The 26,381-nt window shown below is 38.7% G+C and overlaps 1 long non-coding RNA gene across 2 annotated transcripts in view; it reads left to right on the top strand.

The window, feature by feature from the left end:
• LOC138745630 (uncharacterized) overlaps positions 1–26,381 on the top strand; it is a 101,717-nt gene that overhangs the window by 18,363 nt on the left and 56,973 nt on the right. The window lies entirely within an intron of this gene.

The raw sequence follows: 26,381 nt of genomic DNA, 5'->3' as shown, positions 1-26,381 counted from the left end.
ACCAATCTGAAGGACAATATCACTTCTTTCTTGTTTCCCTAATCAGCAAAGTTGTATTTTTTTGTAAATCTGCTTTAACTTACAATATCCAAAAGAGGGAGCTACTACAATATGGAAGGTGGATTGTCAGGATGACAGAGTCTCAAGAATGGATTAACTGGAAATAAAAAACTTAAAAAAAAAGAATGGATTAACTGGAATGGAACAATGGTTGAAGGATTGCATTGACGCGGGGAGACTGAAGAAGAGAGTTTATTCTCTTTCATTCAGTGGAGTTAGATAGATACAAAAACACCTTTCAAAATCATGAATGGTTCAGATGCAGCATGAATAAGAATAGTGGTTTTAAGATGATTGGTGAACGAATGAATGCTAAGTTGAAGAAAGTCTTTTCAGCTTTGAGTTTCCGTGATCTGGACTACACAAAAAAAAAGCGGTGGAAACATTTTGGTGATGTCACTGCGGAGTTTGCCAAAGTTTGGTGGCCAGAGATTTAATACTTCAGTGGCAGCCTTGGTGGTTCTTAAAATAACTTCTTTCTTAGTAACTGTTTTGGTAACTCCCTCTAAGTCACAGTCTGCCTCAAGTCACGGACAGCAAAATGTGACTGAGAGGTGGATTTTCTAAAAAGCTCTGTTCACACATGGGCCTAATCGGGACCATGACAACAATGGCAGCATCTCCTGACTTTATAAATTTGGGGTTATCTCCTGACTTTTCACCAGATCAGCTTTTCAATGAAGGGATGTGATAAGTATTAGTAAAAACACAGAAATGCTGGAGGAACTCAGCAGTTCACACAGCATCTACGGGAGGTAAAGATACAGTATATTAGAGATATTTTGGGGCCTGAGCCCTTGCTGAGGGTTAAGAGGAAAGATCAGGGAAATGGACATTAAACTGCCACCTGACAAATCAATCTTTGATTCTGTGATAAATTTCTTATTTCAACTTTGCTTTCTGCAAATTTTGACAGGCTAAACCACAAGATTTGTTAATCCTATGTCCATTTTTAGATAGCCAATGTGTCAGGTCGGATTCATCATTTGCTTCATGGGTCAGTTGGCTAAAATGTGAGTCGGACACTACATAGGCATGTACTGGCCCCAAGGGCTGCTTCAGTCTACCTTTTTTGAAGTAGGGTTCCAGCAACCTCATTGCTTTCAGAATGACCAAGTACTCATATGCCCAACGTTGTTTAACAGGACCAGTGGGGTCCAATGGGAAAAAGTCTGAAATTTAAGTCTGCTTTGCTGCTGAGTTGCCAATTTACTAACATTATTTCAGTTAAGTACCAGATTGTGTGAGCTTTGGACCTGAAGGTTCCATTCCTGGCCTTAGATTCTGGATTCTAGGTTAAGTCAAAAGGTAGACACTAATCTTTAAAAAGTACCTGCATCTGCTTTGAAAATGATAAACTCCTCAAATATATTACATCCAATTATTCTGAACCAGGAAAACAAAAATGTATATTCAATTTTATTCCTTAAAATATTGAAGACAGCATTTAATTTTATATATACACAAAGCCCTTATCATCAAATTAAAGAGTGATTCATCAAATGGCCATTTGGCTAATATCCATTCCCCAATGAATTGCTTTCCCTTGATCTTTCCCCTTAGCCTGTTACAAATTTAACCCTGTCACTTCTAGTAACGAGTGGAATTATATCACTGTATTTACTGTAGTATTAGCTGCAACTTGGTAATATTCCACAGTTATTTTAGTACAACACCTAAAACAGTTTAAAATACTTTTGAACACTGCAGGAGAGCTGGGTGAAATGAATTTCATTTGGAATCTGTTTTCTAAGACAAAACAGCAAAAGGAAATTCTATGGAACAAACAAAAAAAAAGTGAAGGGAAATTTTTCTCCAAAATAAAAGTAGATAATGCTGGAAATACTTGGCAGTTCAGATTGCATTTGCAGAGAGATCAACAAAGTTACTGTTTCAGGTCAATGACCCGTCATCAGAATTTTCTTCGGATTGTTCCATTTGATGTCTTCATTAGTGAAAGCTATCCTCGAGGTATATCCTTGCAATGACTGCTTTGAAAAACTCTGCAGTTGTTTTTCATAGATGACTTTGTGCTGTTGTTGAACTTAACTATCTTGAAAAAAAAATAGAGTTGGAAGTTCAATCATGCATGAAATCAAGTATTAAGATTGTGCAGAGAAACGTTGCCAGTTTGTTCTGGTGAAATTTGCATTAGATTTCCTTTACAGGCTTAACCAGCTGCAGTCAATTCATTTTACATAAAATTTCAGAAGGTACTGTGCATCTACTTGATCTAATGTCTAGAGAGAAAGTTTGCCACAGTAAAAGGGGTGAATAGAGCAGGGTAAGAGGAGGCAAAAATGGGATCGAATAGACATGGAAGATTACAGTCAAAAGGAGTGCGAATGATCATCAGAATATCCAGAACAAAATGGAATTGTGATTAAGAACAGTCTTAATTACACATCGAATCCACGCTGCTGAAGATCCAACTGCGCTGGGTAGGTCACGTCTCCAGAATGGAGGACCATCGCCTTCCCGAGATCGTGTTCTACGGCGAGCTCTCCACTGGCCACTGTGACAGGGGTGCACCAAAGAAGAGGTACAAGGACTCCCTAAAGAAATCTCTTGGTGCCTGCCACATTGACCACCGCCAGTGGGCTGATCTCGCCTCAAACCGTGCATCTTGGCGCCTCACAGTTGGGCGGGCAGCAACCTCCTTTGAAGAAGAGCCCACCTCACTGACAAAAGACAAAAGAGGAAAAACCCAACACCCAACCCCAACCAACCAATTTTCCCCTGCAACCACTGCAACCGTGTCTGCCTGTCCTGCATCGGACTTGTCAGCCACAAACGAGCCTGCAGCTGATGTGGACATTACCCCTCCATAAATCTTCATCCGTGAAGCTAAGCCAAAGAAGAATTACACCCAATGGGAAGTACCCGAGCATAATTCTGGCTACTGTTTTTCAGTTGCCAATGGAAGTTCCAGTGTTTTGCTAAGATCCAATGGAGTTGTTGGGTATCTCCTAACAAAAGATATTCAGGAACCAGTTTACGTTCTAAAAGAATTGACCTTTCTTTTAGTCTCTTTGCAGCGTTTATATTAAATGTATATTCTCAGCTATGGGGCTAGCTCCATACATTTACATTGTTTCTCTATAAACTCAATCCTTTTGACAGGCTAGAATTGTCTAATGTAATGAGAGATGAAATAAATAAAGAATCAAAAGAATCGGAGAGAGTCTCCAAAGAATATTTAATGAAGGCATAAACCAAAGGAGCAAGGCTGTTGCGAGAATTTACCATTCAGCAAGACCTGCATCTTTTCTCTTTATTTTTTCCTTGTCAGTTACTGTTGATAACTGAATGAAAAATAAGATGGTTAGTAAACAATATTACATTAAAATAAAGAAAATAGGGCCTGAATAATGTTCCTCGATAGACACATGTCAAACAGTGTACTTTATTGATGCATTATCAATTACACAAAGACTGAAACTGCCGAGACCGAAGGCTTTTATTTACAAGAGATGGACGGCATCCCTGTGGTTGGTCGCTCACACTGACCCAGACTCAAACTGGGGGGCAGGATTGTGGCGTGACAGCCTTTATGGGGAAGGATGGGTGAGGAGTCACGAGCTGGCCAGTGAGAACAGGGTCAAACAGGAAAGGCCATGACATTTACATATGGCATGCAAATATATACAATAGTGGTTTCACCACATTTATATAGCAAAGATAAAGATACATAACCAACATTTCAGACTTGAGACCTTCATCAAGACCCAAAAGTTATTAGAGGCTAGTCCCAGTTAACCTAATTGGTAAGCCCAAAGATAATGCATGGTGGCAGCAGGGAAAGGAGTTGTCAGCTTGATGTGATAAATATTGGAATCCCAGCTGCAGATAGCTATGATGTGGATATCACGTGCTGAACTTTGATTTGATCTGGTTTGTTGGGCAGATGGGGGTGGTGGGGAGTAATTTCCCTTCCTGTAGGAAGTTCCTCAATACTATATTTCTGCCTTCCTTGTTTTCCCCTAATGTGGCTTAGAGTCAACATTTGTTTGGTAATGGTTTAGATTTTTCAAAACCCCTCTGAAACTTGTGCTTCATTTAATCTACTTTCAGTTGTAGTTGTCAAAATTAATGTTTTGTTTTCTGCTTTCCTTCACTCAGTGTTGTGTCTCATTCCTTTCAACAGCTGAGCAGGATATATAGGATCAGCCATGATTTAATTAAAGATGGGCAGTCTCAAGTGGCCAAATTTGCATATTTCTATGAAAAGGTTGACCATTCATTCTCAACCCTAAACTTTTTGCTCCAGATTATAGCATCTCTGTGTCTCAACTATGACTGGCTCTGATGTGGACCTCTTAGATAGGATAATCTCTTGCATGGTATAATAAAGCAAACGAAAGATAAAGATGAATTTTTGTGGGTGGGTGCATTTGAGGACATCCACCCGCATAGTAATGTTGACTGGGCTGTGTATAGTAGTGTGTGTTGTTACCTGCATTTCTTGTGGAATTGTACTGTGGTGAGGTACATGTCCATTACATTTCTCTGGAATTCAGGCATTAGCTTTTTGGAGACTGAAAGCCTATCGTCCTTTTCCCAAATGTGGACAATAAGTGGTGAAGTGTAATTGAAGTTGATTGCTACCAAGTTGTAAACCTGAGATGGAATGCATTCTACCTCTAAAGTTTTAAAACATAGATCACAAAAGGGTATAACGCTGGAACCGGCTATTCAGCCATGATGTCAGCATTGAGTATGATGCCCAAATAAATTAAAACTCAGCTGATTGCACACGATAGACATCCCTCTATTCTCGATATATTGATGTGTTTATCGAAGAGCCTCTTAAATGCTGTTACTGTAACACATCCCACCACTACCATCAGCCCATTCCAGTGTGTAAAAAAAAACTTGCCCTGGACATTTCCTTTTAAACTCCCAACCTCCCACCCCTACCCCATTTTAAATGTATGTCCTCTTGTTTGTCACATTTTTATCCCTGGAAAAAAGATTTTGACTGTCTTTGCCAGTGTTTTTCAACCTTTTTCCTTCCACTCACATACCACTTTAGGTAATCCCTATGCCATAGGTGCTCTGTGATTAGAAAGGGAAGGGAAGGTTAAGAATCACTGCTCTAGATCCAATTGTTACTGAAATATTTTGCTTGAAAAAACAATGCCATTAGCTCATTTCCTCTGGAGTTATGAAACTGTGCACATAATTAGTCAATTAGGTACGATTAAAACAGTGATTTTCAAACTTTTTCTTTCCACCCACATACCACTTTAAGCAATCCCTTACTAATCACAGAGCACCTATGGCATAGTGATTACTTAAAGTGGTATGTGAGTGGAAAGAAAAAGGTTGAGAAGCACTGGTCTATGCTATCAATCCCTCTTGTAATTTTATAAACTTCTATCAGGCCTCCCCCACCCTCCAAAGGTCCAGAGAGAACAAAGGTTGGCCAACCTTTCTTCATAGCTCATACTCTCCAATCCAGCCTGTGTCCTGGTAAATCTCTTCTGTACTCTTTCCAAAGTCTATACATCCTTCCTTTAATGTAGCAACCAGAAATGCACACAATGCTGCTAAACCACAGTGTTCGACAGCTCCAATACAGCTCCTTACACTTATATAGTCAATGTCATGAAAGAGCAAGAGTACCTTATGCCTTCATTATCACCATATCTACTTCAGAATCAGAATCAGAATTTATTATCATGAACATGTCTCAAACTTTGTTGAAATGTTTGTATAAACCACCTTACATGAATATATAAAATAGTGCAAGAAAAATAAAAAAGTCCAAGTAAGGCAGTTATGGTGGTTCACTGTTCATTCAGAAATCTGATGGCAGAAGGGAGAAGCCGAGTTAACAAACCTCTGGAGTTTTTTTCTTGTCATGAGCGTTGGCACTTCCATACCAGACAGTGATCCAACCAGCCAGAATACTCTCCACCAGTACACCTGTAGAAGATTTAGTTTTCAGTGACATACCAAATCTCTTCAAATTCCTCACAAAGCATAGCTGCTGACAAACCTCTTTTGTAAATGCATTGGCGTGGATGCTCCGAGGACAGATCCTCGGAGATGTCGACATCCAGGAATTTGAAGTTGTTGACCCTCTCCGCTGCTGACCCTTCAAGGAGGACTGGTTCATGTTCTTCTGATTTCCTCCTAAGGTCTACAATCATCTCTTTGGCTTTGCTAACGATGAGTACAAGGTTTTTGTTGTGACATCACTCAACTAGCTGATCTATTTCCTTCCTGTATGCTACCTCATTGCCATCTGTGATTCTGCTGACCACTGTGGTGTCATTGGAAAATTTGTAGGTAGAATTTGAATTGTGCTTCACTACACAGTCATGAATGTAGAGTGAGTAGAGCAGTGGGCTAAGCATGCATCCTTGAGGTGTGCCTGTGTTGATCGTCAGAGAGGAGGACATGTTGTTTCCAATTTGTACTAACTGTGGTCTTTTGATGAAAAAGTCAACGATTCAGCTGTAGAGGAGTGTGTAGAGGCCCAGGGTTTGCAGCTTGTTGACCACCACCAAAGGAATAGTGGTGTTGAAGGGTGAACTGTAGTCTAGTCAAGTATATTGTCATCTGATTGTACTTGTGAAACAGCAATCCCTAGTTCTTCATGCAAAACATGTAGGCACACAACCAGACACAACATGTATACAAACAATACATATGCAGTACAAGTATTTCAGCCATACAAATAAATAAATAAATATTATTTTTTATATATGAGAGTCTTGAATGGTTAGTATGAGCAGTTCCTTTGGTTGTTTAGCATTCTCCACTGCCTGCGTGAAGAAGCTCCTGTATTTCTTCCCCGTTGGGAGCAGGTGAAAGATGCTGTGTGCAGGGTGGAAGGGATCCTCAATGATTTTACACACCCTCTTCAGACAACGATTCCAGTAGATCACATTGATGGGGGTGGGGTGAAGGAGACTCCAGTGATCCTCTCTGCCACTCTTGTGGTCCTGTGTATTGACCTCCAATCCATTTATCTGCAGCAACCTTATTACACTGTGATACAAATGGCCATGACACTCTCGATAAAGCTCCTATAGAAGGTTGACATGATGGGGGCCAATAGCCTTGTCTGCTTTAGACCTCTCAGGAAGTGCAATTGTTGTTGAGGAGATGCTGAGTCTCAGCGATAGGTACAAGGAACTTGGTGCTCTGCGTTCCCTCTACCACAGAGTTGTTGATGTGTAGTGGAGGATGGTTGTTCCTGGTCCTCCTGTAGTGGATGAAGAGCAGCTGTACGTATGAGTTGCTGTTTTCTAGGTGATCCAAAGCTGAGTGGAGAACCAGTGATATTGTATCTGTTGTGGAGCGATTGTGACGATAGGCGATTTACAGTGGATCCAGTCCTTTACTTAGGTGCATGTCAATTCTGGCCATTTGTGTAGCCATTTTCAAGAAGCTGTGGATTTAAACTCCCAGGTCCCTCTGCACATCAGTGCTGTTGTCCCGCCATTAACTTTATACTTTCCCCTTACATTTAGCATCCTGAGATACAACTTATGGATTAAACTCTCTCTGCCATTTCTCTGTCCATATCTGTGGCCAATCTATGTGCTGTTGAATTCTTTGATAGTCCTCTACACTGTCCATAACTCCATCAATCTGTGTCATCTCCCATGCTACCTGTGGCAGTGGGAGGGGAAAACAAGTGGCTTCAGATTTGTAAAAGGTGGCATTTTTCTCAGGTCAATAGTTATCCTTTTCTTCAATTTTTATGGGTTAGCAATGATTCTGGTGCCAATTAGAAACTTCATTGCATTGTATTTTGACTGACCGAATTGAAATCTCATTTGACTTTATGATCAAGTTTACAAATAAATGTATTTGTTAATATTTATGTTTCAGCAGTTTGTTCAAATACTGAGTTCATGAATGCAACTAGAGAGCATTCTGAAAAATCTATTCAATGATAACAGTAATATCTAATCCTGTAAGTTGGATCTTTTAAATGGTTCAGTCTAAAAACAATACAGATAATGAATATTGAAATATGTTTCATTTCTGCTGTTCTTCAGGGATTTGTGTCATCTGCACCAGCATTAAATCAGATCATTTCCTCACAACTGTGGTCATTAGAATTCCGGTCTAGTCTTACTGCAGCAAAGCTGATTCTTCAGAGGATACAAAGGGAAATAAAAAATGTATTTGGTACTCTTCTTAAGGACATTAAAGCTTCAGGTCTGGCCCACATGAAGTAAGCAGAATGTGCAGTAAATCAACGATTCACAAATAATGCTCCATAGTATGTATTTTTTTATGCCACATACACCTCATAACTTCCAGCATGGAGTCTGTGTGACACATGGCTCTATAGTATGTGAAGCCGATGGCTCATCCACATCATTGTACCAATCTCAGTGCAACATTAATTTCATGCCAGCTTCGTCATTGGACGTGATAGGAGCACGTAACTACCAATACAATGTTTAAAAGGCATTGGATAGGAAAGGTTTAGAGCAGTGGTTTTCAAACAACCCCCCCCCACAAAAAAAATGGTTTCACACCTATGCCATAAGTGCTCTGTAATTGGTAAGGGATTGCTTAAGATGATAAGTGAATGGGAAGGGAAGGTTGAGGACCACTGCTCTAGATTCAATTGTTACTGAAATATTTTGCTTGAGAAAAATTGTCATTGGCCCATTTCCTTTGGAGTTATGAAACCGTGCACATAACGAGTCAATTAGGTATGATTAAAACCTTTTTTATTTCCATTTATATACCACCTTAAGCAATCCCTTACTAATCACAGAGCACTTGTGGCATAGGGATTACTTAAGGTGGAATGTGAGTTTGTGGGCAGTTGAAAACTACTGGTTTAGAGGGATATGGGCTAAATGGGGCAAGGAAGGCATTTGGCTGGCATGGACAAGTTGGGTGGAAGGGTCTGTTTTAATGCTGTATAAATATATGATATTGTGGAACTAAATGAGTTCAGCATCAAGAATAAGCTCTGCATCCAACTGCTGGTATTTCAAGAATCATCAGGTAACTTCACTTTAATCAATGACTTGCTTTTTTAAAAATTTTATCATGCAGCTATTTCCTATTTTTTTTAAAGTGGCTCAAATTTAGAGGGAGAATCAAGGTAGCTGCTGAAGTTCTCACTCTGGTCATTGTGACACAATGAAGGGTGAACCTTATTTCCATCAAAAGGGCTAGCAACTGTGGAGCAGGCGATCGAAGAAGAATTCAATCCAGTCAGCCTCTGGCTGGGCCTCAACATCACTTTTCCACTCTCGCATTATGATTCTTGCCTCGTTTGTGGTTTAAATGAAAGCCAATCATTGCCTTCAATTTATTCAATGACTCCACCTCCACAGCTGTTTAACCCTAATTCTAAGCATACACTCCTCTCTAAGAATTAAAAAAAATCTCTATCCAAAATGCATGGCACATATTTACACTCAATTTTTCTGGATATCACCACAGGGAGAAACATTCTCTGAGCATCCATCCTGTCAACCCCCTTTAGAATCTGATGTGCCTCACTTCTCATTTTGTGACTATAACCCGTAACATCTTCACATTGCAATATTTGCATTCCCAGTGATCAATCTTATAATTATTTTTTCTGTAAGCACATTCTTCCTTAAATTTAAAGATCAAATTGTTCACAGAACTTCAGATTTTAGGGTATTGGGAGTAGTTTTGGGCCCCATATCTAAGAAAGGATGTTCAGACATTGGAGAGAGCTTGGAGGAGAATGATAAAAATAATCCGGGGATGAGAGGGTTTAGGTACAAGGAACATTTGGTGACTTGGGGCCTGCACTCACTGGAGTTTAGAGGGATGATGCGCATCTAATCAAAACATTCCAAATCTCGAAAGGACAAGATGAAGTGGTGCGGAGAGGATGTTTCCAGTAGTGAGAAAGTCTCGAACCAAAGGGCACAGCCTGGGAATAAAAGACAACCTTTTAGAATGTAGATGAGAAAAGTTTTCTTCAGCCAGCTCCTTCTGCGGGAGCTCTACTGCATCACAGTGTGGTATGGTTGCTGTAGAGAAATGGATCAGAGGTAATCCACAGGACCATAGGAATGGCAGCGAGAACCCTGCCTCCCACTGATGCGATCTATTTGGATCGTTGTCTAAAGAGGCTGCACAAAATCGTTGAGGACCCCCTTCCACCCTGCACACAGCATTTTTCAGCTGCTCCTGTCGGGGAAGAGATACATGAGTATCAGAGCCAGCGGCACCAGGCTGGGGAACAGCTTCTTCCCACAGGCAGTGAGAATGCTGAATGACTAAAGGAACTTCTCACACTAACCATCTGAGACAATCATATTTATGAAACAATATTTATGTATTTATTTGTATAAATGAATACTTGTCCAGTATATATTTTTAAAAATTGAAACATACAGCATGGTAACAGGCCATTTCGACCCACGAGCCCATACCCCCATTTTATATTCCATTAACCTACACCCCCAGTATGTTTCAAACGGTGAGAGGAAACCAGAGCCCTAGCGAAAACCCACACATACATGGAGAAAGTACAAACTCCTAACAGACAGTGCAGCATTCGACCCAGGACATGTCTCGATCGCTGGCACTGTAAAGGGATTACACTAACTGCTATGCCAACTGTGCCACTGTTCTGTATGTATGTTATGTCTGGTTGTGTGTCTGCATGCTTTGCACCAAGGACAAGTAGCGCTGTTTTGTCAACTTGTACTTGTGCAATCAGATGACAATAAACTATATATCTGTGGAATTGGTTGCGGTCATTGGGTATATGTAAAGCAGAGGTTAATAGGTTCTTGATTCATAAATGTGTCAAAGGTTATGGGGAGAAGGCAGGGGAATATGTTTGAAAGGAAAAAAGTACATCAGCCATGATTTGAATGGTTGAGCTGACTCGATGGGCTGAATGGCGTAATTCTGGTCCTTGGTCTTCTTGCTTTATGGTCTTATGGTAAATACTGCATATAGAGTATGATGGTGATGAGGGGAATGAAGGCTTAAAATGGTAGAATGATCCTAATTAAATGGGTTGTTTTATTTTGTAGTTCTCAAATACTGGCGGCGATGTACTTAAAAATGTTCAATATTTTAATTGCTATTATTTGAGTGGGCAAATACTTTGGAGAATGTCAGATCTATGACCCTCAATACAAGTCTGATGGAATAATTGGAAAAAAACTAGGATCAGAATGAGAAGATACTGCAAAACATATTGTATCTGCTCTTGAGGCAAAATTACAGATATACCGTAACTCCGAAAGGAACGTCTCCACCACTGAACTGGAGCCGCTGTTAATTTAACTTTTGGGATTCTCAATGGACTTGAAATTTCAAATTGTGATGGGACTGGAATTATTAACTCAGGGGAGTTGTCCAGACAATGCATCTTGCATTTCTTAATGGATGTTCTACTCGTAAACATCAGTCAGTATTTTCTCATCTCTGGAGGTTGGTGACTCCTTTCTTGGCTACAGATCCACAGAGGCCTTGTTTAATAGATAAGCTCAGGAGTATGACAATTAGTTATTCATTCATTCACAGGACACACAGTTTGAAACTGTGGTGGTTTCTACTTTATCACATCATTAAAGTTTTATTTCAGAACATTTATCACTTGCCACTTTGGCGTTCTCTACATTTTTTTATTATTAAGTCAGTAGATGATATCCGAACAAATAAATTTCTATCCATTATTTATTTTGCTGGATTTATTCAAATTTACAACCAGGTTCCTAATTGATGAGTATTTATTAATTTGGAACACAACAACAATAACATATTTTATTTACAGTGGGTTGCAAAGCAAGACCTTGAGCTGTGCTGAGAATCTTGAGGAAATGTGCCCAACAGCTTATCAAAAGGAATAATTTTAAGGGGCTACTTACAGGAGGAAAGAGAACTTTGCCTACAGTCCAAATTAATCCACAGATGATGCTATAGTTTGCCCTGATCCACTGAGAGAATGATGCTTCATATGATAGGCTGCTATGGACTTGGTGAGATGGACTAGGTTCTTGCAGCATTTCTGCGTTTTGACTGCAATCACAGCATCTGCAGACTTCTGTGTTTCACTGTTGTTCATTGACTTCAGGTCTGTGTTCAACACAATTGAACCTCAGAGGCTGGTGGATAAACTGCCCTTGCTGGGACTCAACTTCTCTCCTCAACTGGATCTTGGACTCGTCTCCAAGAGACCAGAGTCAGTCTGGGATGGCAGCAAAATCTCATTCTGCTGAGGATTGGCACACCTCAGGACTGTGCGCTCAGCTCACTACTGCTCATACTACTGACTGACAACTTGGACTGACAGAGTCAGCTCAAACAGAATCATCAAAGTTTGTAGATGATGCAACTGTAGTTGGACTTATTGGCAACAATGATGAGCCGGCTCAGAGAAGGTTGGGAGGTTCATTAAATGCTGTGAGAACAACAACCTTAGTCTCTCAATAAGGACAAGAAAAAAGGAGATGAATGTGGACTTCAGGAGGACCAAGACTGACCACTCTCCATCACACATCAATGACTCCGTATGGGGAGAGTGGAGAGCACAAAGTTTTTTGCTGTGCATAAAGTGGACCAACAACACCTCTCATTAGTCAGGAAGGCACGGCTGTGCCTAGACTTTCCGGGGAGGTTGAGGACAACAAGGCTACTGGACCCCATCTTGGCAACCTTTTATAGGAGCACAAATGAGAATGTCCTTTGTGGGTGTATTATTGGTAGCTGCAAAGCATCGGACCAGAAGTCAATTCGGAGGATCATCAAAATGGCCAAGAAGATCAGTGTGCCCACCCCACCCTCTATTGAGGACATTCTCTGGGAGAATCACTTAAACTTATCACGTATCACACAGTATATTTGACTTGCTATAATCAGGTAGGAGATACAGAAGTATCAAAATCAGGCCTGCCAGACTGGGAAATAACTTTTACACTGCAGGCTGTGAGATTGATGAATGTTATCATGTAACCTTGGGTCTCCTAATAAATTACACTGATTAAATTATTCTAGAACATATTATACAGATTTATTTTGTATTACATTTTTGTTGTATGTATGTGATTACTACGTATAACATGTGTATGTGTGTGCACTGTGCTCCGGAGAAACGCTATCTATGGCATGATGAGTATTCCCATAAATTTCATTTTTTAAATTCTTCCTCATGATTGTAGTAGTTATGCCGAACTCTACTTCACTGTTAGTCAGAAATGCACTCCCTCCTTGTTTAGCTGTATTTCCTTTTGGATTACCTTGATTCTCCCGCATACTATATTAAAAGCTATCAGGAAAGAGGTCTAGGTGCCACAAGACCCGCACCACCAGGTTCAGGAACAATTGCTACCCCTCCACCGTCAGACTCTTCAACGACAAACTCAATCAGAGACTCATTTAAGGACTTTTACTTGTTCACTCTATTGATTTTCTTTATGTTCTCTCTGTATTGCACAATCAGCTTGTTTACATTTATTATCTGTTTACAGTTATTTGCCTACATATTTATACTATGTACAGTTTATTTTTGCCCTACCAATTAATGGTAATTCTGCCTCACTTACAGGAAAGAAAAGAATCTCAAGGTCATGTGTACTCTGACAATAAAAATGAAATTGGAAATCTGACAGAACAAATAATAGATCTTGGTAAATTATAGAATCCAGAGGACGTTTTTGGTCATTGTAAAGCAATTTACATGTTGGAAGATTTTCAGATTGCATCTTTGTATAATAATGATGTTAATAATGACTATTAATGTGGCAAATGAGCATAATTATCAGGCCCTTTTTCACTGTAGCCTTGTCCCAGGAATTAACTGGTTAAGGATCCAGTGAAAAAGGAAAACAATCAGCACACAGGCGTCAAATGACATCAAATCACACCAGGAACTGACGGCCTCTACCCTTACTCATGTCCCTGGCATCAGCTGATCCAGGCATGCTGATTAAACCAGTGCAAAAAGGAAAGCTTCCATTCCATTCCATTCGAAGGTAGATGCTCTGATCCCTGGGGATGAGTTGCATTCAGGGGAAAAGCAGCTACTGTCCTGGTTAAAGGTGGCCCAGTGGAAACAGCCCAAACGACTTCCTATCCTGGGACACTGCACGGCCAATTAACTGGGATGCCAGTGGAAAAAGGACTTAAGGGTAGACAACCCTTGACAAGTGATCTGAGGCATATGAGGAAATATTAGGGCTGAAGGAGATTGGTTTTGAGAAATATCCTAAGGATGGAAGTTCCTCTTATGGACAACTGAGTTTTGGATAAGAATAAGATTTTATCGTTAAATGGAAGAAAAGAAAATAATTACTGGTTTTTGAGTCAGTCAGATGTTTTAAAAAAAAGAAACCACTGCACACAGCTCAACCATCAGGGATCATCTGGAAGGGTGTTACAGATAACAAAGAAAGCAAAGACTGTGACTTCCTGATGGATGCTTTTTTAAGAAGTTGGTCCAGACTTTGCTATTTTGTTCTAATGTTTCTTTTTGGCTCTGCCTGAGCTGCTTTCTCCACCAATGACCCATTGCCGAGCCACCAAAGTTACAGTAGAATATTCAGAGGTAAAATTTACACACGTTCCTGACCTAATCTCTGCAACTACTCTGGAAGGCTGAAGAAACATGATTCCAAAAGTATGTTGGAAACTGTCACTTCTAGCAGTCACCAGCTTAAAAAAAACACAGTAAATGCACAAATATATTAATGCACAAATATCATTCTTTCCAACCTCTAGCCATGGGCAATAACGAAGCAGGGCCTGGTTGTGTGATGAGAATTATTTAATCAGTCGGATATCTTAATTCAGTCAAAGTTTGATGCCAGAAATCTGTCTGAGTAATATTCTGTGAAGGAATGGACTGCATATCTATCCCCATATCCCATCAGCTTTCCCCCAGATTGGGCCACTCGCCAACATACTAGGGCCGATGGACACTGGCCAATGAGCCTGCCAGCCTTCATGCCTTTGAGGAAATGGTGGGAGGAAATCTGAGCACATAGTGGAAACTCACACGGTCACAGGGAAAATGGACAAATGCCACCCAGTCAGCACCCAAGGACAGGTTTGCACGTGGTCCCTGGTGGGGTGAGGCAGTGGATCTACAGGCTGTAACACTGTGCCACCCACAATTTTTTTCTAAAGAAGAGAAATTGCAGTTATTTGATGGATTTAGAGAACTTTAGATGGTTAAAAGAAGATGGAGTTTTAAAAATTGAATCGTATTATTGTTAGATGCTGTTTCATAATTAGAATTTATTGGAACAATAATTACTCAATCATCTTGAGTAATTGACAGAACTCAATGCATCAGGTTAATCGGGGCCATTATAACTGGCTTTAATTAGCTTAAATTTGTCCGCATCAGGTCTCAGTACACTCTTGGCTCCACATGTCTGACTGTCCCCAAAGGGACAGCTCATCTTTATACAGGCCAGTGATTGACAGCAGGCAGGTGGGGCCATTATATTGGTGTGGAACTGGCATGTGAGGCTTTATATTTGGCTGATGAGGTTGAGATTGTTGATAGCTGGGAGTGCATTCAAGGTGCAAAGGACAGGTATGCAGCTTGCAGCGTCACTAAGAGTTGGTAAAATTTTTCCAGACTATATACATTTTAGATATGAGCCATGCTTGTGAGAAATTTTGAATGATGCAACTATGGGAACATGCCTGAGGTCAGTGATGCAGATGGTGGGTTTATTGTTTAGGAATCATTCACTGACATTAACCACACACTCACACATGTAACAAATTACTGCACCTCTGACAATCCACCTCTGCTATGGATAAAAGCAATGATTAGTTAATCACAACAGATTTTCCTTTCGCAGAGCAGCTCATCAAAGTTAATTCCACCAAATGTATGAAATTGTCCTTGGGAACAGTAAATATTGTAGTCTCTCCTGACCATCCATATCTGAGGCACCTCAGGCAGTGAAACCTTTGACAGATTATGGTTGAGCACATCAAATAGATTTGGAAGTGGCCTGAGTTGTGGTGTCCTTATCTTGATGTATGACAAACACCTGCAGACATCAAATACGTTAAATATACATAATATGCAGTTTTTGGCTTAATGTGCAGTGCTTGAATTGTAGAAACTGAATATGACCTTTTTCCTGTTGCATTGTGCACGATAGCACCTATCTTTATCTATCTGTGCTTCATTTGATTAGAGGTATTTGATATTTTCTGTATTAACTAATCTTTGCAAAAAATAAATCTTTCTTAAGAGACTGGATGTTAAATTTGCTATGATATAAAAAGATAAAGTGTTCAGGAATCATGTGGACATTTTGTTGTTCTAATTGATTTTAATTTAATCTTACTTCAGACACAATATAACTAAACCAGCAAGTCATTGCAATTAACATGATTTAATATATTTTTTTGCTAGATTAAATAACAACTGCCCTCCAGGAGATACTGTTACATGAACTGGATTTAGTGGTGGATTCCTTGAATGTTTCCTACTTCATTTTACAGTTCAGTAATCTAAACAGTTGGTGGGAGGCACATCCCTTTTTAATCACTGCTGAAAACATCAGTCATGTTGTAAACATAGTTTAGTTTTTTTAGTGGTTCATTTAATAGCCAAGTATGTAGAAAATAGATCATTTAGATTAACGAATTTTGAACAAGCAGAGCCTCACGAGAGCTGTTTAAGAATTTGAAGAAATTTATCTCATAATGGGAAGGTTTGTTATTGTACTATACTTCCAGAAGGCATTTGATAAGGTGTTGCCTCAAATATTGGTGTGGAAAATAAAAGCTTATGCAGTAGGAGGTGACATATGATCATGAAAGAAAGATTGGCTGCCAATAGAAAACAAAGAGCAGTCTGGCAAGTGATTGGGAAATGACTTAATTCCAGGACTGCATACCCAAAGACTGACCCATGAGCCAGAAATTGTGAGCACTGCCACACGATTAATTCTGATGCAAAGTCCGCAGACTGTACAACAGGCTTTAATTAGCTTAAACTTGTACGCATCAGGTCTCAGTACACTCCTGGCTCCACATGTCTGACTGTCCCCAAAGGGCCGGCTTGTCTTTATACGGGCCGGTGATTGACAGCGGGCAGGGGTGGGGCCAGCCTCCTGGGTTGCCTACATGCAGGTGCAGTGGTTACCCCCTGCAGTAGGCTGGTAGGAGTGCAGCCAGTGTAGTGGTTGTATCACCACTGAAGTTAGTGAACTGTGACCGTTTTGTGGCATTTCTATTCTTAAATATTTCCCTAAAATTACTCAACCACTAAACAACGGTCGCCAAAAGATGAAATGACTTTAAATTTGAATTGGTCCTGATTTTTGCCATCATCTGTGCTGTGAACTACAGCCAAGCTGTACCATGGAGCAGCAACTGTGAAGTTCACCTTCTTCCTCTGCTTCTGTGCCTTCAGCTCCTTCCAGCCTAGCTTAAGGGTTATTAGTAATAGTGGTCAGAACATATCAAGCAGTATTGCTCTATGTTACTAAAAGGTTTTTCTGGCAACCTATCATTTCATTACTGACCAAAGTCCAGGAGGCTTTTGATGCATACAGTCTCATGTTCCAACCTCTCGATTCACAGACAAGCTGTGATCCAACAGCTTTGGACTCTGTCAATGTGCAATTGATTAATGATCCTCAGTTCGAGAATTTGTAGGCCTCAACTAGTTCCCACAGAAATAACAGTGCTTCCATTCTGAGAATATCATCTGCATTACACTAGTTTGAATGCAGGAACAAATCCTTTGAGGCTAGTATTCTCCCTCCTGGCCTTTGGAGCTACAACTTGCATCAGCTACTAAAACAGGGTGTAGATATAATTAGGTCTGTTTCACTATGATTGTATTCCCATCAATAATACTGTTGTGGAGACAGTAAAGAGCATGAATTTCAATAGAGACCTCTTAACTAGTGACCGATCATGGACACAGACTGTACTTCCTTAAAGACTTTTTTCCCAAACTTTATTTAAAAGATAATAAAAGCATAACGTACAGTCTAATAACAATCAAAAATTAAATTTACAGAAATATATATATTAAAAAACAACAACCCAACCAAAAAAAAACATCTTACCCACCCACCCCTTTAGCCAGCTTCCTTAAGGGGAGCCAAAAATATGAATTATAAAAAATATTATGTATTAATAGCAATTCAAAGTATATCTAAATGCATATATTCCAAATATGGAAACCATTTATCAACAAAGAAAGAATAGTTATCATGTAAATTAGAAGTAATTTTTTCCATAACAATACAAGCTTTCAATTCATTATGACAACGTGCTATATTAATCTCTGTACTACCTGTCCAGGTACTAGCGACACATTTACGCGCTACTGATAGCACTAAACATACAAAAGCAATTTGAATTTTATCCAGCCCCATTCCTCTCAGAGAAACCATATCACCCAACAAAAAAAAAATAATTGGATCTAATGGTAGTTTAAAGATATATAATTTTTCCAAAACCTCCTTAATTCCTTGCCAAAATGGTTGAACTTTAACACAAGACCAAACAGCATGTAAAAAAGTTCCAGTGCATAAACCACATCTAAAACAAGAATCCAAATTACTAAACCTATATTTTTTTCAATTTCTCCATGGTCAAATATAATTGATGTAGAAAATTATAATTAACCATTCTATACCTTACATTAGTCAATTTAATTACATTATCCTGATACATATCCACCCAATCATCTTCAGGGAAAATGAACGCTAAGTCACTTTCCTATTTAAGTTTAGATTTTTCCCAATCCGGTTTATCCATATTATCCTGTAACAAATGGTACATAACCGAAATATAACCCTTCTTTGGTACAAAGGAAATCAAAGATTCAAATCTCGTCAAAGTAGGTAAATTCATCTCTCTACCATAATTATCTTTTACCAAGGCTCTGAGTTGATAATATACAAATAGAGAATTTACAGATATACCAAATCTTTCCCTCAATTGATTAAAAGAAAGAAGTTGTCCCTCTTCAAAACAGTCCTGTATTGTCTTTATACCCTTAGAATCCCAACTCTTTAAATAATTATTAAACATTGAAAAAGGAATAAGCTGATTATTATACAATGGAGTTAAAATTGATAATTTACCTTTTGATCCCAAAACCATATTTCTTTTAATCCAAATCTTTAACAAATGTTTCAGTACTGGCATATTATATTCATGTAACAAATTCGAATTCCAACGAAATATAAATTGATGTACCTCAGCCTCAGAAATACATGCCATTTCCACCCTAGCCTAGCTAGGGAGTTGATCTAAATCCATCAATCTACTAATAAATTTCAACTGGGCTGCTTCATAATAATTTGGAAAATGTGGTAACTGAAGTCCACCCAACGCGTATTTCCATGTAAGTTTATGCAATGCCACTCGAGCTAATTTATCCTTCCATAAAAAGTCCCGCACTGTCTTATTCAGATCCTGAATAAAAGCCCTTTGAAAGTAAACAAGGTATTGACTGAAATAAATATTGAATTCTGGGAAAAATATTCATTTTAATACAATTGACCCGGCTAATCAAAGTTAATCAAATCAACTTTAATCTGTTTTAATATAGGCACATAATTTAACTGATACAATGAATGATAATTATTATCTACAAACACACCCAAATATTTAATTTTATTTGTCCACTTTAATTTTGGAATAATTTTAAATTCAGAATAGTCTCCTATTTCAACTGGTAAAATTTCACTCTTATCCCAATTAACTTTATATTAGGATAATTCTCCAAATTTCAACAAACACTCTTGTAACTGCTTCAATGACTGTTTTGGTTCCGTCAAATATATCAAAACATCATCTGCAAATAAATTGATCTTATATTCTTCATTCATAACCTTCATCCCTCTAATTTCATTGTTTTGCCTAATAGTCTGAGCCAACGGTTCAATAGCCAATGCAAATATTGCTGGTGACAATGGGCAGCCCTGCTGAGTTGAACGAGTCAACTTAAATGTTAAAGAAACTTGACCATTTGTCTCCACCCTGGCAATGTGGTTTGTATATAAAGCTTTAACCCAACCAATAAAAAAGGGCTGAATTTTAACTTTTCTAACACCTTAAATAAACAACCCTATCAAAAGCCTTTTCTGCATCTAGTGTAACCACCATAGGCTGGTTAGGCTGATTTTGGTATGCATTGACCAAAGTCATTAATCAAAGAATATTATCTGATGCATTTCTATTTTTAATAAAACCTGTTTGAGCAGTATGTATCAACTTAGGTAAATACTTAGCAAGTCTGTTAGCTAATACATTCGCTATAATTTTATAATCTACATTTAATAGGGAAATAGGCCTATATGAAGACACATTTAATGGATCTCTATCTTTTTTTGGGATAACAGTTTATTAAAGCACTTGAACAAGATTCTGGTAATGTCTGATCCTCAATAACTTTTTTTAACACAGCTCCAAATATATTAGATAAATCATCATAAAATTTTTTATAAAATTCCACAGAAAATCCATCATCCCCTGGGGACTTTCCATTTGGCATTTCTTGTATAGCTTCCTTAATTTGAAAATCTGTAAATGGAGATTCCAATTCCTGAACATCTTTCTCTTCTAATACTGGTAACATTAATTTAGATAAATAAGGTTCAATAGAACCATTGTCCTGCTTCTCCTCAGAAGTATATAATTTTTGATAAAATGAATAAAACTGGTCATTCATTTCCTGAGGCTTATAGGTAATTGTTGAATTCTGTTTAACAACATTAATAGTCCGAGATGTCTGTTCAGTTTTTATTTCCCAAGCAATAACCTTATGAGCTCTCTCTCCCAATTCATGATAACGTTTAGATCGATTAATTAAACTCTCAAACTGATAAGTTTGTAATGTATTATAACACAATTTCAACTTTGCTAAGGCAGCTTTTTTGTCTTCTGTCACGTCCTTCTGAAAATCTTTCTCTAACTCAGCAATCTGTTTTTCCAACCTTAAGCTTTCTGCCATATATTGTTTCTTAACTTTCGTAAGAAATGATCTGCCCTCTTAAATAAGCTTTCAAAGTGTTCCATAATACAAAATGACTATCTACAGAATTAACATTCTCAGTCAGAAATAAAGAGATATTTTTTAAAATAAAAGTAACAAACTCTGGTTTTTCAGTAACATTGAATTAAACGTCCATCTATATAACGAATGTACTACTTCTGATCTTTCACAAGAAAAAAATAATAATGAATGGTCTGATATAACTCAACTTTTATATTCAGCTTGCAATACTCTACCATGTAGGTGTGCTGATACCAAAAAAACCTATTCTAGAAAATGAATCATGTCATGAAGAATAAAAAGAAAAATCTTTCTCTATAGGATTAACCTTTCTCCAAATATCTACCAGATTTAAATCTTTCATCAACACACCAATTTGTGTTGCCATCTTTGATTTCCTTATACTTTTTGGATTTCTATCCAATAAAGGGTCCAAAACACAATTAAAATCTCCCCCAACTAAAATATTTTCATTAGCTCGAGTTAACAATAAAAAAAGCCTCTGAAATAACCTGCTCATCGTCTATGTTAGGTGTATAAAGATTAAACAAAGTCCAAGATTCAGCAAAAATTTTACAATTCACTCATAAAACACTCCCAACATTTCCCTCTGATGATTCAAGTTCAAATGGCTACCCCTCTTGCCTTAGAGTTAAAAGAAGAAAAAAACACATGTCCAACCCAGTTTATTTTCAATTTCAAATGTTCTTCTCTGGTCAAATGTGGTCTCTGGTTAAAAGACAATATAAATTTTCATTTTATTTAAATATAAGCCAATACCCTCTTTTGCTTAATTGAATTATTTAATCCCTGAACATTTAAAGTTGCAAAATTCAAAGTAGACATTTTTACTAACTACTAATATTTACAAACTATAAAATAATGCTCCTCCTTATAAATCTTCAAAATCAGAAAAGAAAACCCCTTAATAAACAGAAAGAAAAAAAAGATGAAAGAAAAAAAAATTTCCCCCTTTCTCCCCCTCAAAAAAATAAAAGTAACCCAAAAATTTAAAAAAAACACCCAAAGGTAGTAGCACCCTAAAAATCTGGGTGTGGTAAACCCACTGGTGGCAGATGACTATCAAAGCTTTTGTTGTCATCCACCCCCCCAGCCAGATGCTTACTCTTTGTTTAAGTAAGAACAATCAAATATAATAGATACATTCAGCCCAATGATAGTTCCGGGTCTTCAATGTCAAGAAGACTTTGTGACAACTCTTTTTCTTTCCATTCTTTCCATTCTTTCCATTCTTCCCATTCTTCCCATTCCCGTTTACCCTCCTCTTAGGAGATGATGATGAAAACTGACCATTCCTTCGCAATGCTGGTAAAGAATTAGCAAAAACCAAAGCATCATGATCATTCTCAAAAAATTGAGATTGAAAATTTCCATTAAAAACTTTCAAATTCGCAGGATAACGAAAGGAAAACTTATAACCCTTTCGCCATAGTACGTCTTTAGCTGAATTAAATTCCCTTCGTCTTTTAATAACCTCCTGACTCAAATCGGCATAGAAAAACATTCTGTTATTTTGAACCATCAATGGAGATTGACTTTGCCGTGCTTTCTGTACCACCATTAGCAAGATCATCTCTCTATCTTAATATTTTAAACAATGAATCAAAACCACTCTCAGTGTTTGTCCTGGAAGTGGTTTCTCCCTCAACATTCTATGTGCTCGATCCAATTCCAAACCTTCGGGAAAAAACTCCTTGCCTAATATTTCAGGAATCCAATGCTTAAAATTTTTTATTGGATCAGAACCTTCAATATCCTCTGGAAGACCAACTATTTTCACATTATTCCTCCGGCTTTGATTTTCCAATGAATCAATCTTCTTCAATACATATATTTTTTAAATCCCCCAGTCTACAAAAGAATCCTCCACTTTTTCCTTTTTTCCCTATTACGCTCCACATGATTTTAACTTTCAGAAAAAGCTGTTTCAATTAAAAAAAAATTATCAACAGATTTTATACATCTATTAATATCACTTTTAACTACAGTCATTTCTTGTTTCATAGTTGTCATTTCATCACACAAAGTATTCAGTTTTGTTTTCACCTTCATAAATCCTTGAGTCATTTGAGTTGACATTTGTTTTGACATATTATCCATTTGACAAACAATCCCTTCCAAAACAGTGAACACTGAGTCCAGTCCAGGATCCATAACCATCTTTTGAAGCCTACCTTCTCTAACTTCAGACTCCTCCTCCTGAGTAAATTCCAGCAAGGTAAGTTCTTCTTCCTCCTCAGGTGCGTGCGGCTGCGGGTTTGGATACCCGACGGCGGCACACCGACCTCATCGGGCCGCCGCCATTCGGGCTCCCCCACAGCCCATACATTTTCCAAATGTTCACGCACCCGGGAGGCACCGCGCATGCCCGACAGAACCGCTGAATGCGCAGGTGCGTCTTCCGACACTGCATTGCACATCCCCGGGCAACCAGGCAGTGTTGTGGGCTCACGGGATCCTCTGTCGGTCGGGTCGCCCGCACGCCCAGCTTCACATGCACGTGGGTTGGCAACAGCCGAACTTACCAATGTGCCGATGCCATCTTGCGACTGCAGGATCGGCGCTGACATCAAACTCAAACGGGCAGGAGTCCTCCGAGGCTTGGAGACTCCCAATGATAACTCCAAGGATTCAACTGGGTAGGTAGGCCTCAATTCTTCCGCACTTTTAGAAGGTAGTTTTTTCTGAAGATGAGCTTTAGATTTCTTCACATTAGTAGCCATATTAATTCAGAAGGCTTTAAATACTATTTTTAACCACTTTTGTAATTTTTAAAATTGGGTACAAGAATCGAGCTGGGGAAAGGTTGAATTACATGTCTTTCTTCTACGCCATCTTGCCGCGCCCCCCTCACTTCCTTAAAAGACTGAAGCGTGAAGCCCATCATCATGTCAAGCTTCCACAGGAGCTCTATCAAGAGCAACATGGCCAGCTGCATCACAGTGTTGTACAGTTGCTGAAGAGGAATGAATTGAACGTCAATCCACAGGACGATAAAGGTGGCAGAGAGGATCACTAGAGTCACTCTTCCAACCAGCGACATATTCAACCTGCAATGTTGTCTGAAGATGGCACGTAAAATTGGTGAGGACCCCTTCCACCCTTCACACAGCTTCTTTCAGCTGGTCTCGTCAAGAAAGTGATACAGAAGGATCAGAGCCAGCACCACCAGGCTGAGTAACAGTTTCTTCCCACGGGCAGTGGGAATGCTGAACGACCAAAGGAACTGCTCACACTAACTACCTAAGACTCTCATACTTACAAAACAATATTTATTTATTTAATGAATATTTGTCCTACATAGTATTCTTTGTCTGCATGTGTGTTATGTCTGGTTGTGTGTCTACGTGTTTTTAAACCGAGGACTGGAGAATGGGTTATACTTCTGCAATCAGATGACAATAGATTTGACTTAATACCTAAAAGATATCTTGAAAACGCTCTTTGATTATTTTCACAGTCCACAACATGTTACAATAAAGCACCAGCATCACCTCCATTTTATGTGTTTCTTTACATGTGAAGCAAGTTAAATAAGATACCAACCAACTTCCCACTGCCCGTGGGAAGAAACTGTTTCTCAGCCTGGTGGTGCTGGCTCTGATCCTTCTGTATCACTTTCTTGACGAGACCAGCTGAAAGAAGCTGTGTGAAGGGTGGAAGGGGTCCTCACCAATTTTACGTGCCATCTTCAGACAACAATGCAGGTTGCATATGTCGCTGGTTGGAAGAGTGACTCTAGTGTGTCGAATGACTCAAAGACGTTGACTTAAACCAAGGCTTTTATTCATAAAAGACTGGAGTGTAGTACATCGAGGTCGACCAGTCCAGACTGACCTGGGTCTGGTGAGGAGCAGCCCTTTATGACCTGCCAGTAGGCGTGGCTACGGCTCTCAGCCAATCACTACTACTATTATATGTAAATATATACATTGGTGATAGTATCCTGTACTATCACATCAACCAAGACAAGTATTGATCATCTTACATAGTAATGTTGTAAGATGATTATAATATGAACGTTTGCACTGTGACACTGTCAAAAAACACCATATTGCATGACTCGTTCATGACAATAAATTCTGATTCTGAGTTTTGACTATTCAATGGTATTGCAAGTTGTGTTAATTTCCAAATGTCACTTGTATGAATGTCGGTGTCTCAAGATTGATTTTCTACCTAAGAATTAAATGCAGCCTTTTCAGGGATGAAGTTATATATATATCTATATATATGCCAAGGATGGTAGATGTTTGTAATAATTTTTGTTGGGCCATGCTCCCTTCACTCTGCTGCCATCAGGGGGAAAAAAACTACAGGAGCCTAAAGACAAACACTCAAGGGCACAAACAAGTTTGAAAACCACTTTTTTAGTGGCATCACAATAGAGTTTTGCTTAGAGATCCAAGGCAGATCAGGTCTCATTACTGTCCCCATTTGGATTCCGGTATCCATGCAAATTGACCAATTCGTTCCAGCAAATCTGTCAGACAAGATTTTTTTGTGTGTGTATGTGTACATTTCCGCATGCATCTGTGTGTGGGCTAGTGCATGTGCATGTGTGCGCATGCGTGTGTGTGTGTGTTCCAAATGGTTCACAGGAGTGACATTGTGCAACTCTTTTTTTTACATTTTTTAAATTTTTCACACTATAAACCACATTGATCAAGATACATACATTTTCCCTCTTGAACATATACAGTGTCGTTTTCTCCCCCCCCCCTCCTCCCCTCCCTCCCTCCCTACCTCCCCTCTCATTCATTTAAAGTTCAGAAAATAGGATACATTAAACCCGTCAAACAATGTTGTCACTCAATAAAAACAAACAAGAAATTCCACTGAGTCAGTTCTTTTTATTCTCTTCCCCTTCTGTCATTTTAGGTGGTAGATGTCCCCGGTAGGTTTTCTCTATTATGTTTCATGTATGGCTCCCATATTTGTTCAAATATTGTAATATTATTTCTTAAATTATAGGTTATTTTTTTCTAATGGAATACATTTATTCATTTCTATATACCATTGTTGTATTCTCAAGTTATCTTCTAATTTCCAGGCTGACATAATACATTTTTTTGCTACAGCTTGGGCTATCCTAACGAATCTTTTTTGTGCTCCATCCAAATCGAGTCCAAATTCTTTGTTTTATATGTTATGCTGTAAAAGGGAAATGGGAACAACAATTCATGCAATATGGAAATGTGAGAAAGTGAAAACATTTTGGGAAGATCTAAACCAGATATTAAATAAAATCACAAAAAGCAGTATACCAAAAAACCCAGAGATCTTCCTCCTAAGTAACATTGTGCAACTCTTGATGCAA

The sequence above is a fragment of the Narcine bancroftii genome, chromosome 11 (assembly GCF_036971445.1).
Source record: "Narcine bancroftii isolate sNarBan1 chromosome 11, sNarBan1.hap1, whole genome shotgun sequence".
In the NCBI taxonomy this organism is placed as follows: domain Eukaryota; kingdom Metazoa; phylum Chordata; class Chondrichthyes; order Torpediniformes; family Narcinidae; genus Narcine; species Narcine bancroftii.
The sequence above is the reverse complement of the archived record's forward strand: the minus strand, read 5'-3'. Positions and strand labels throughout refer to the sequence as shown.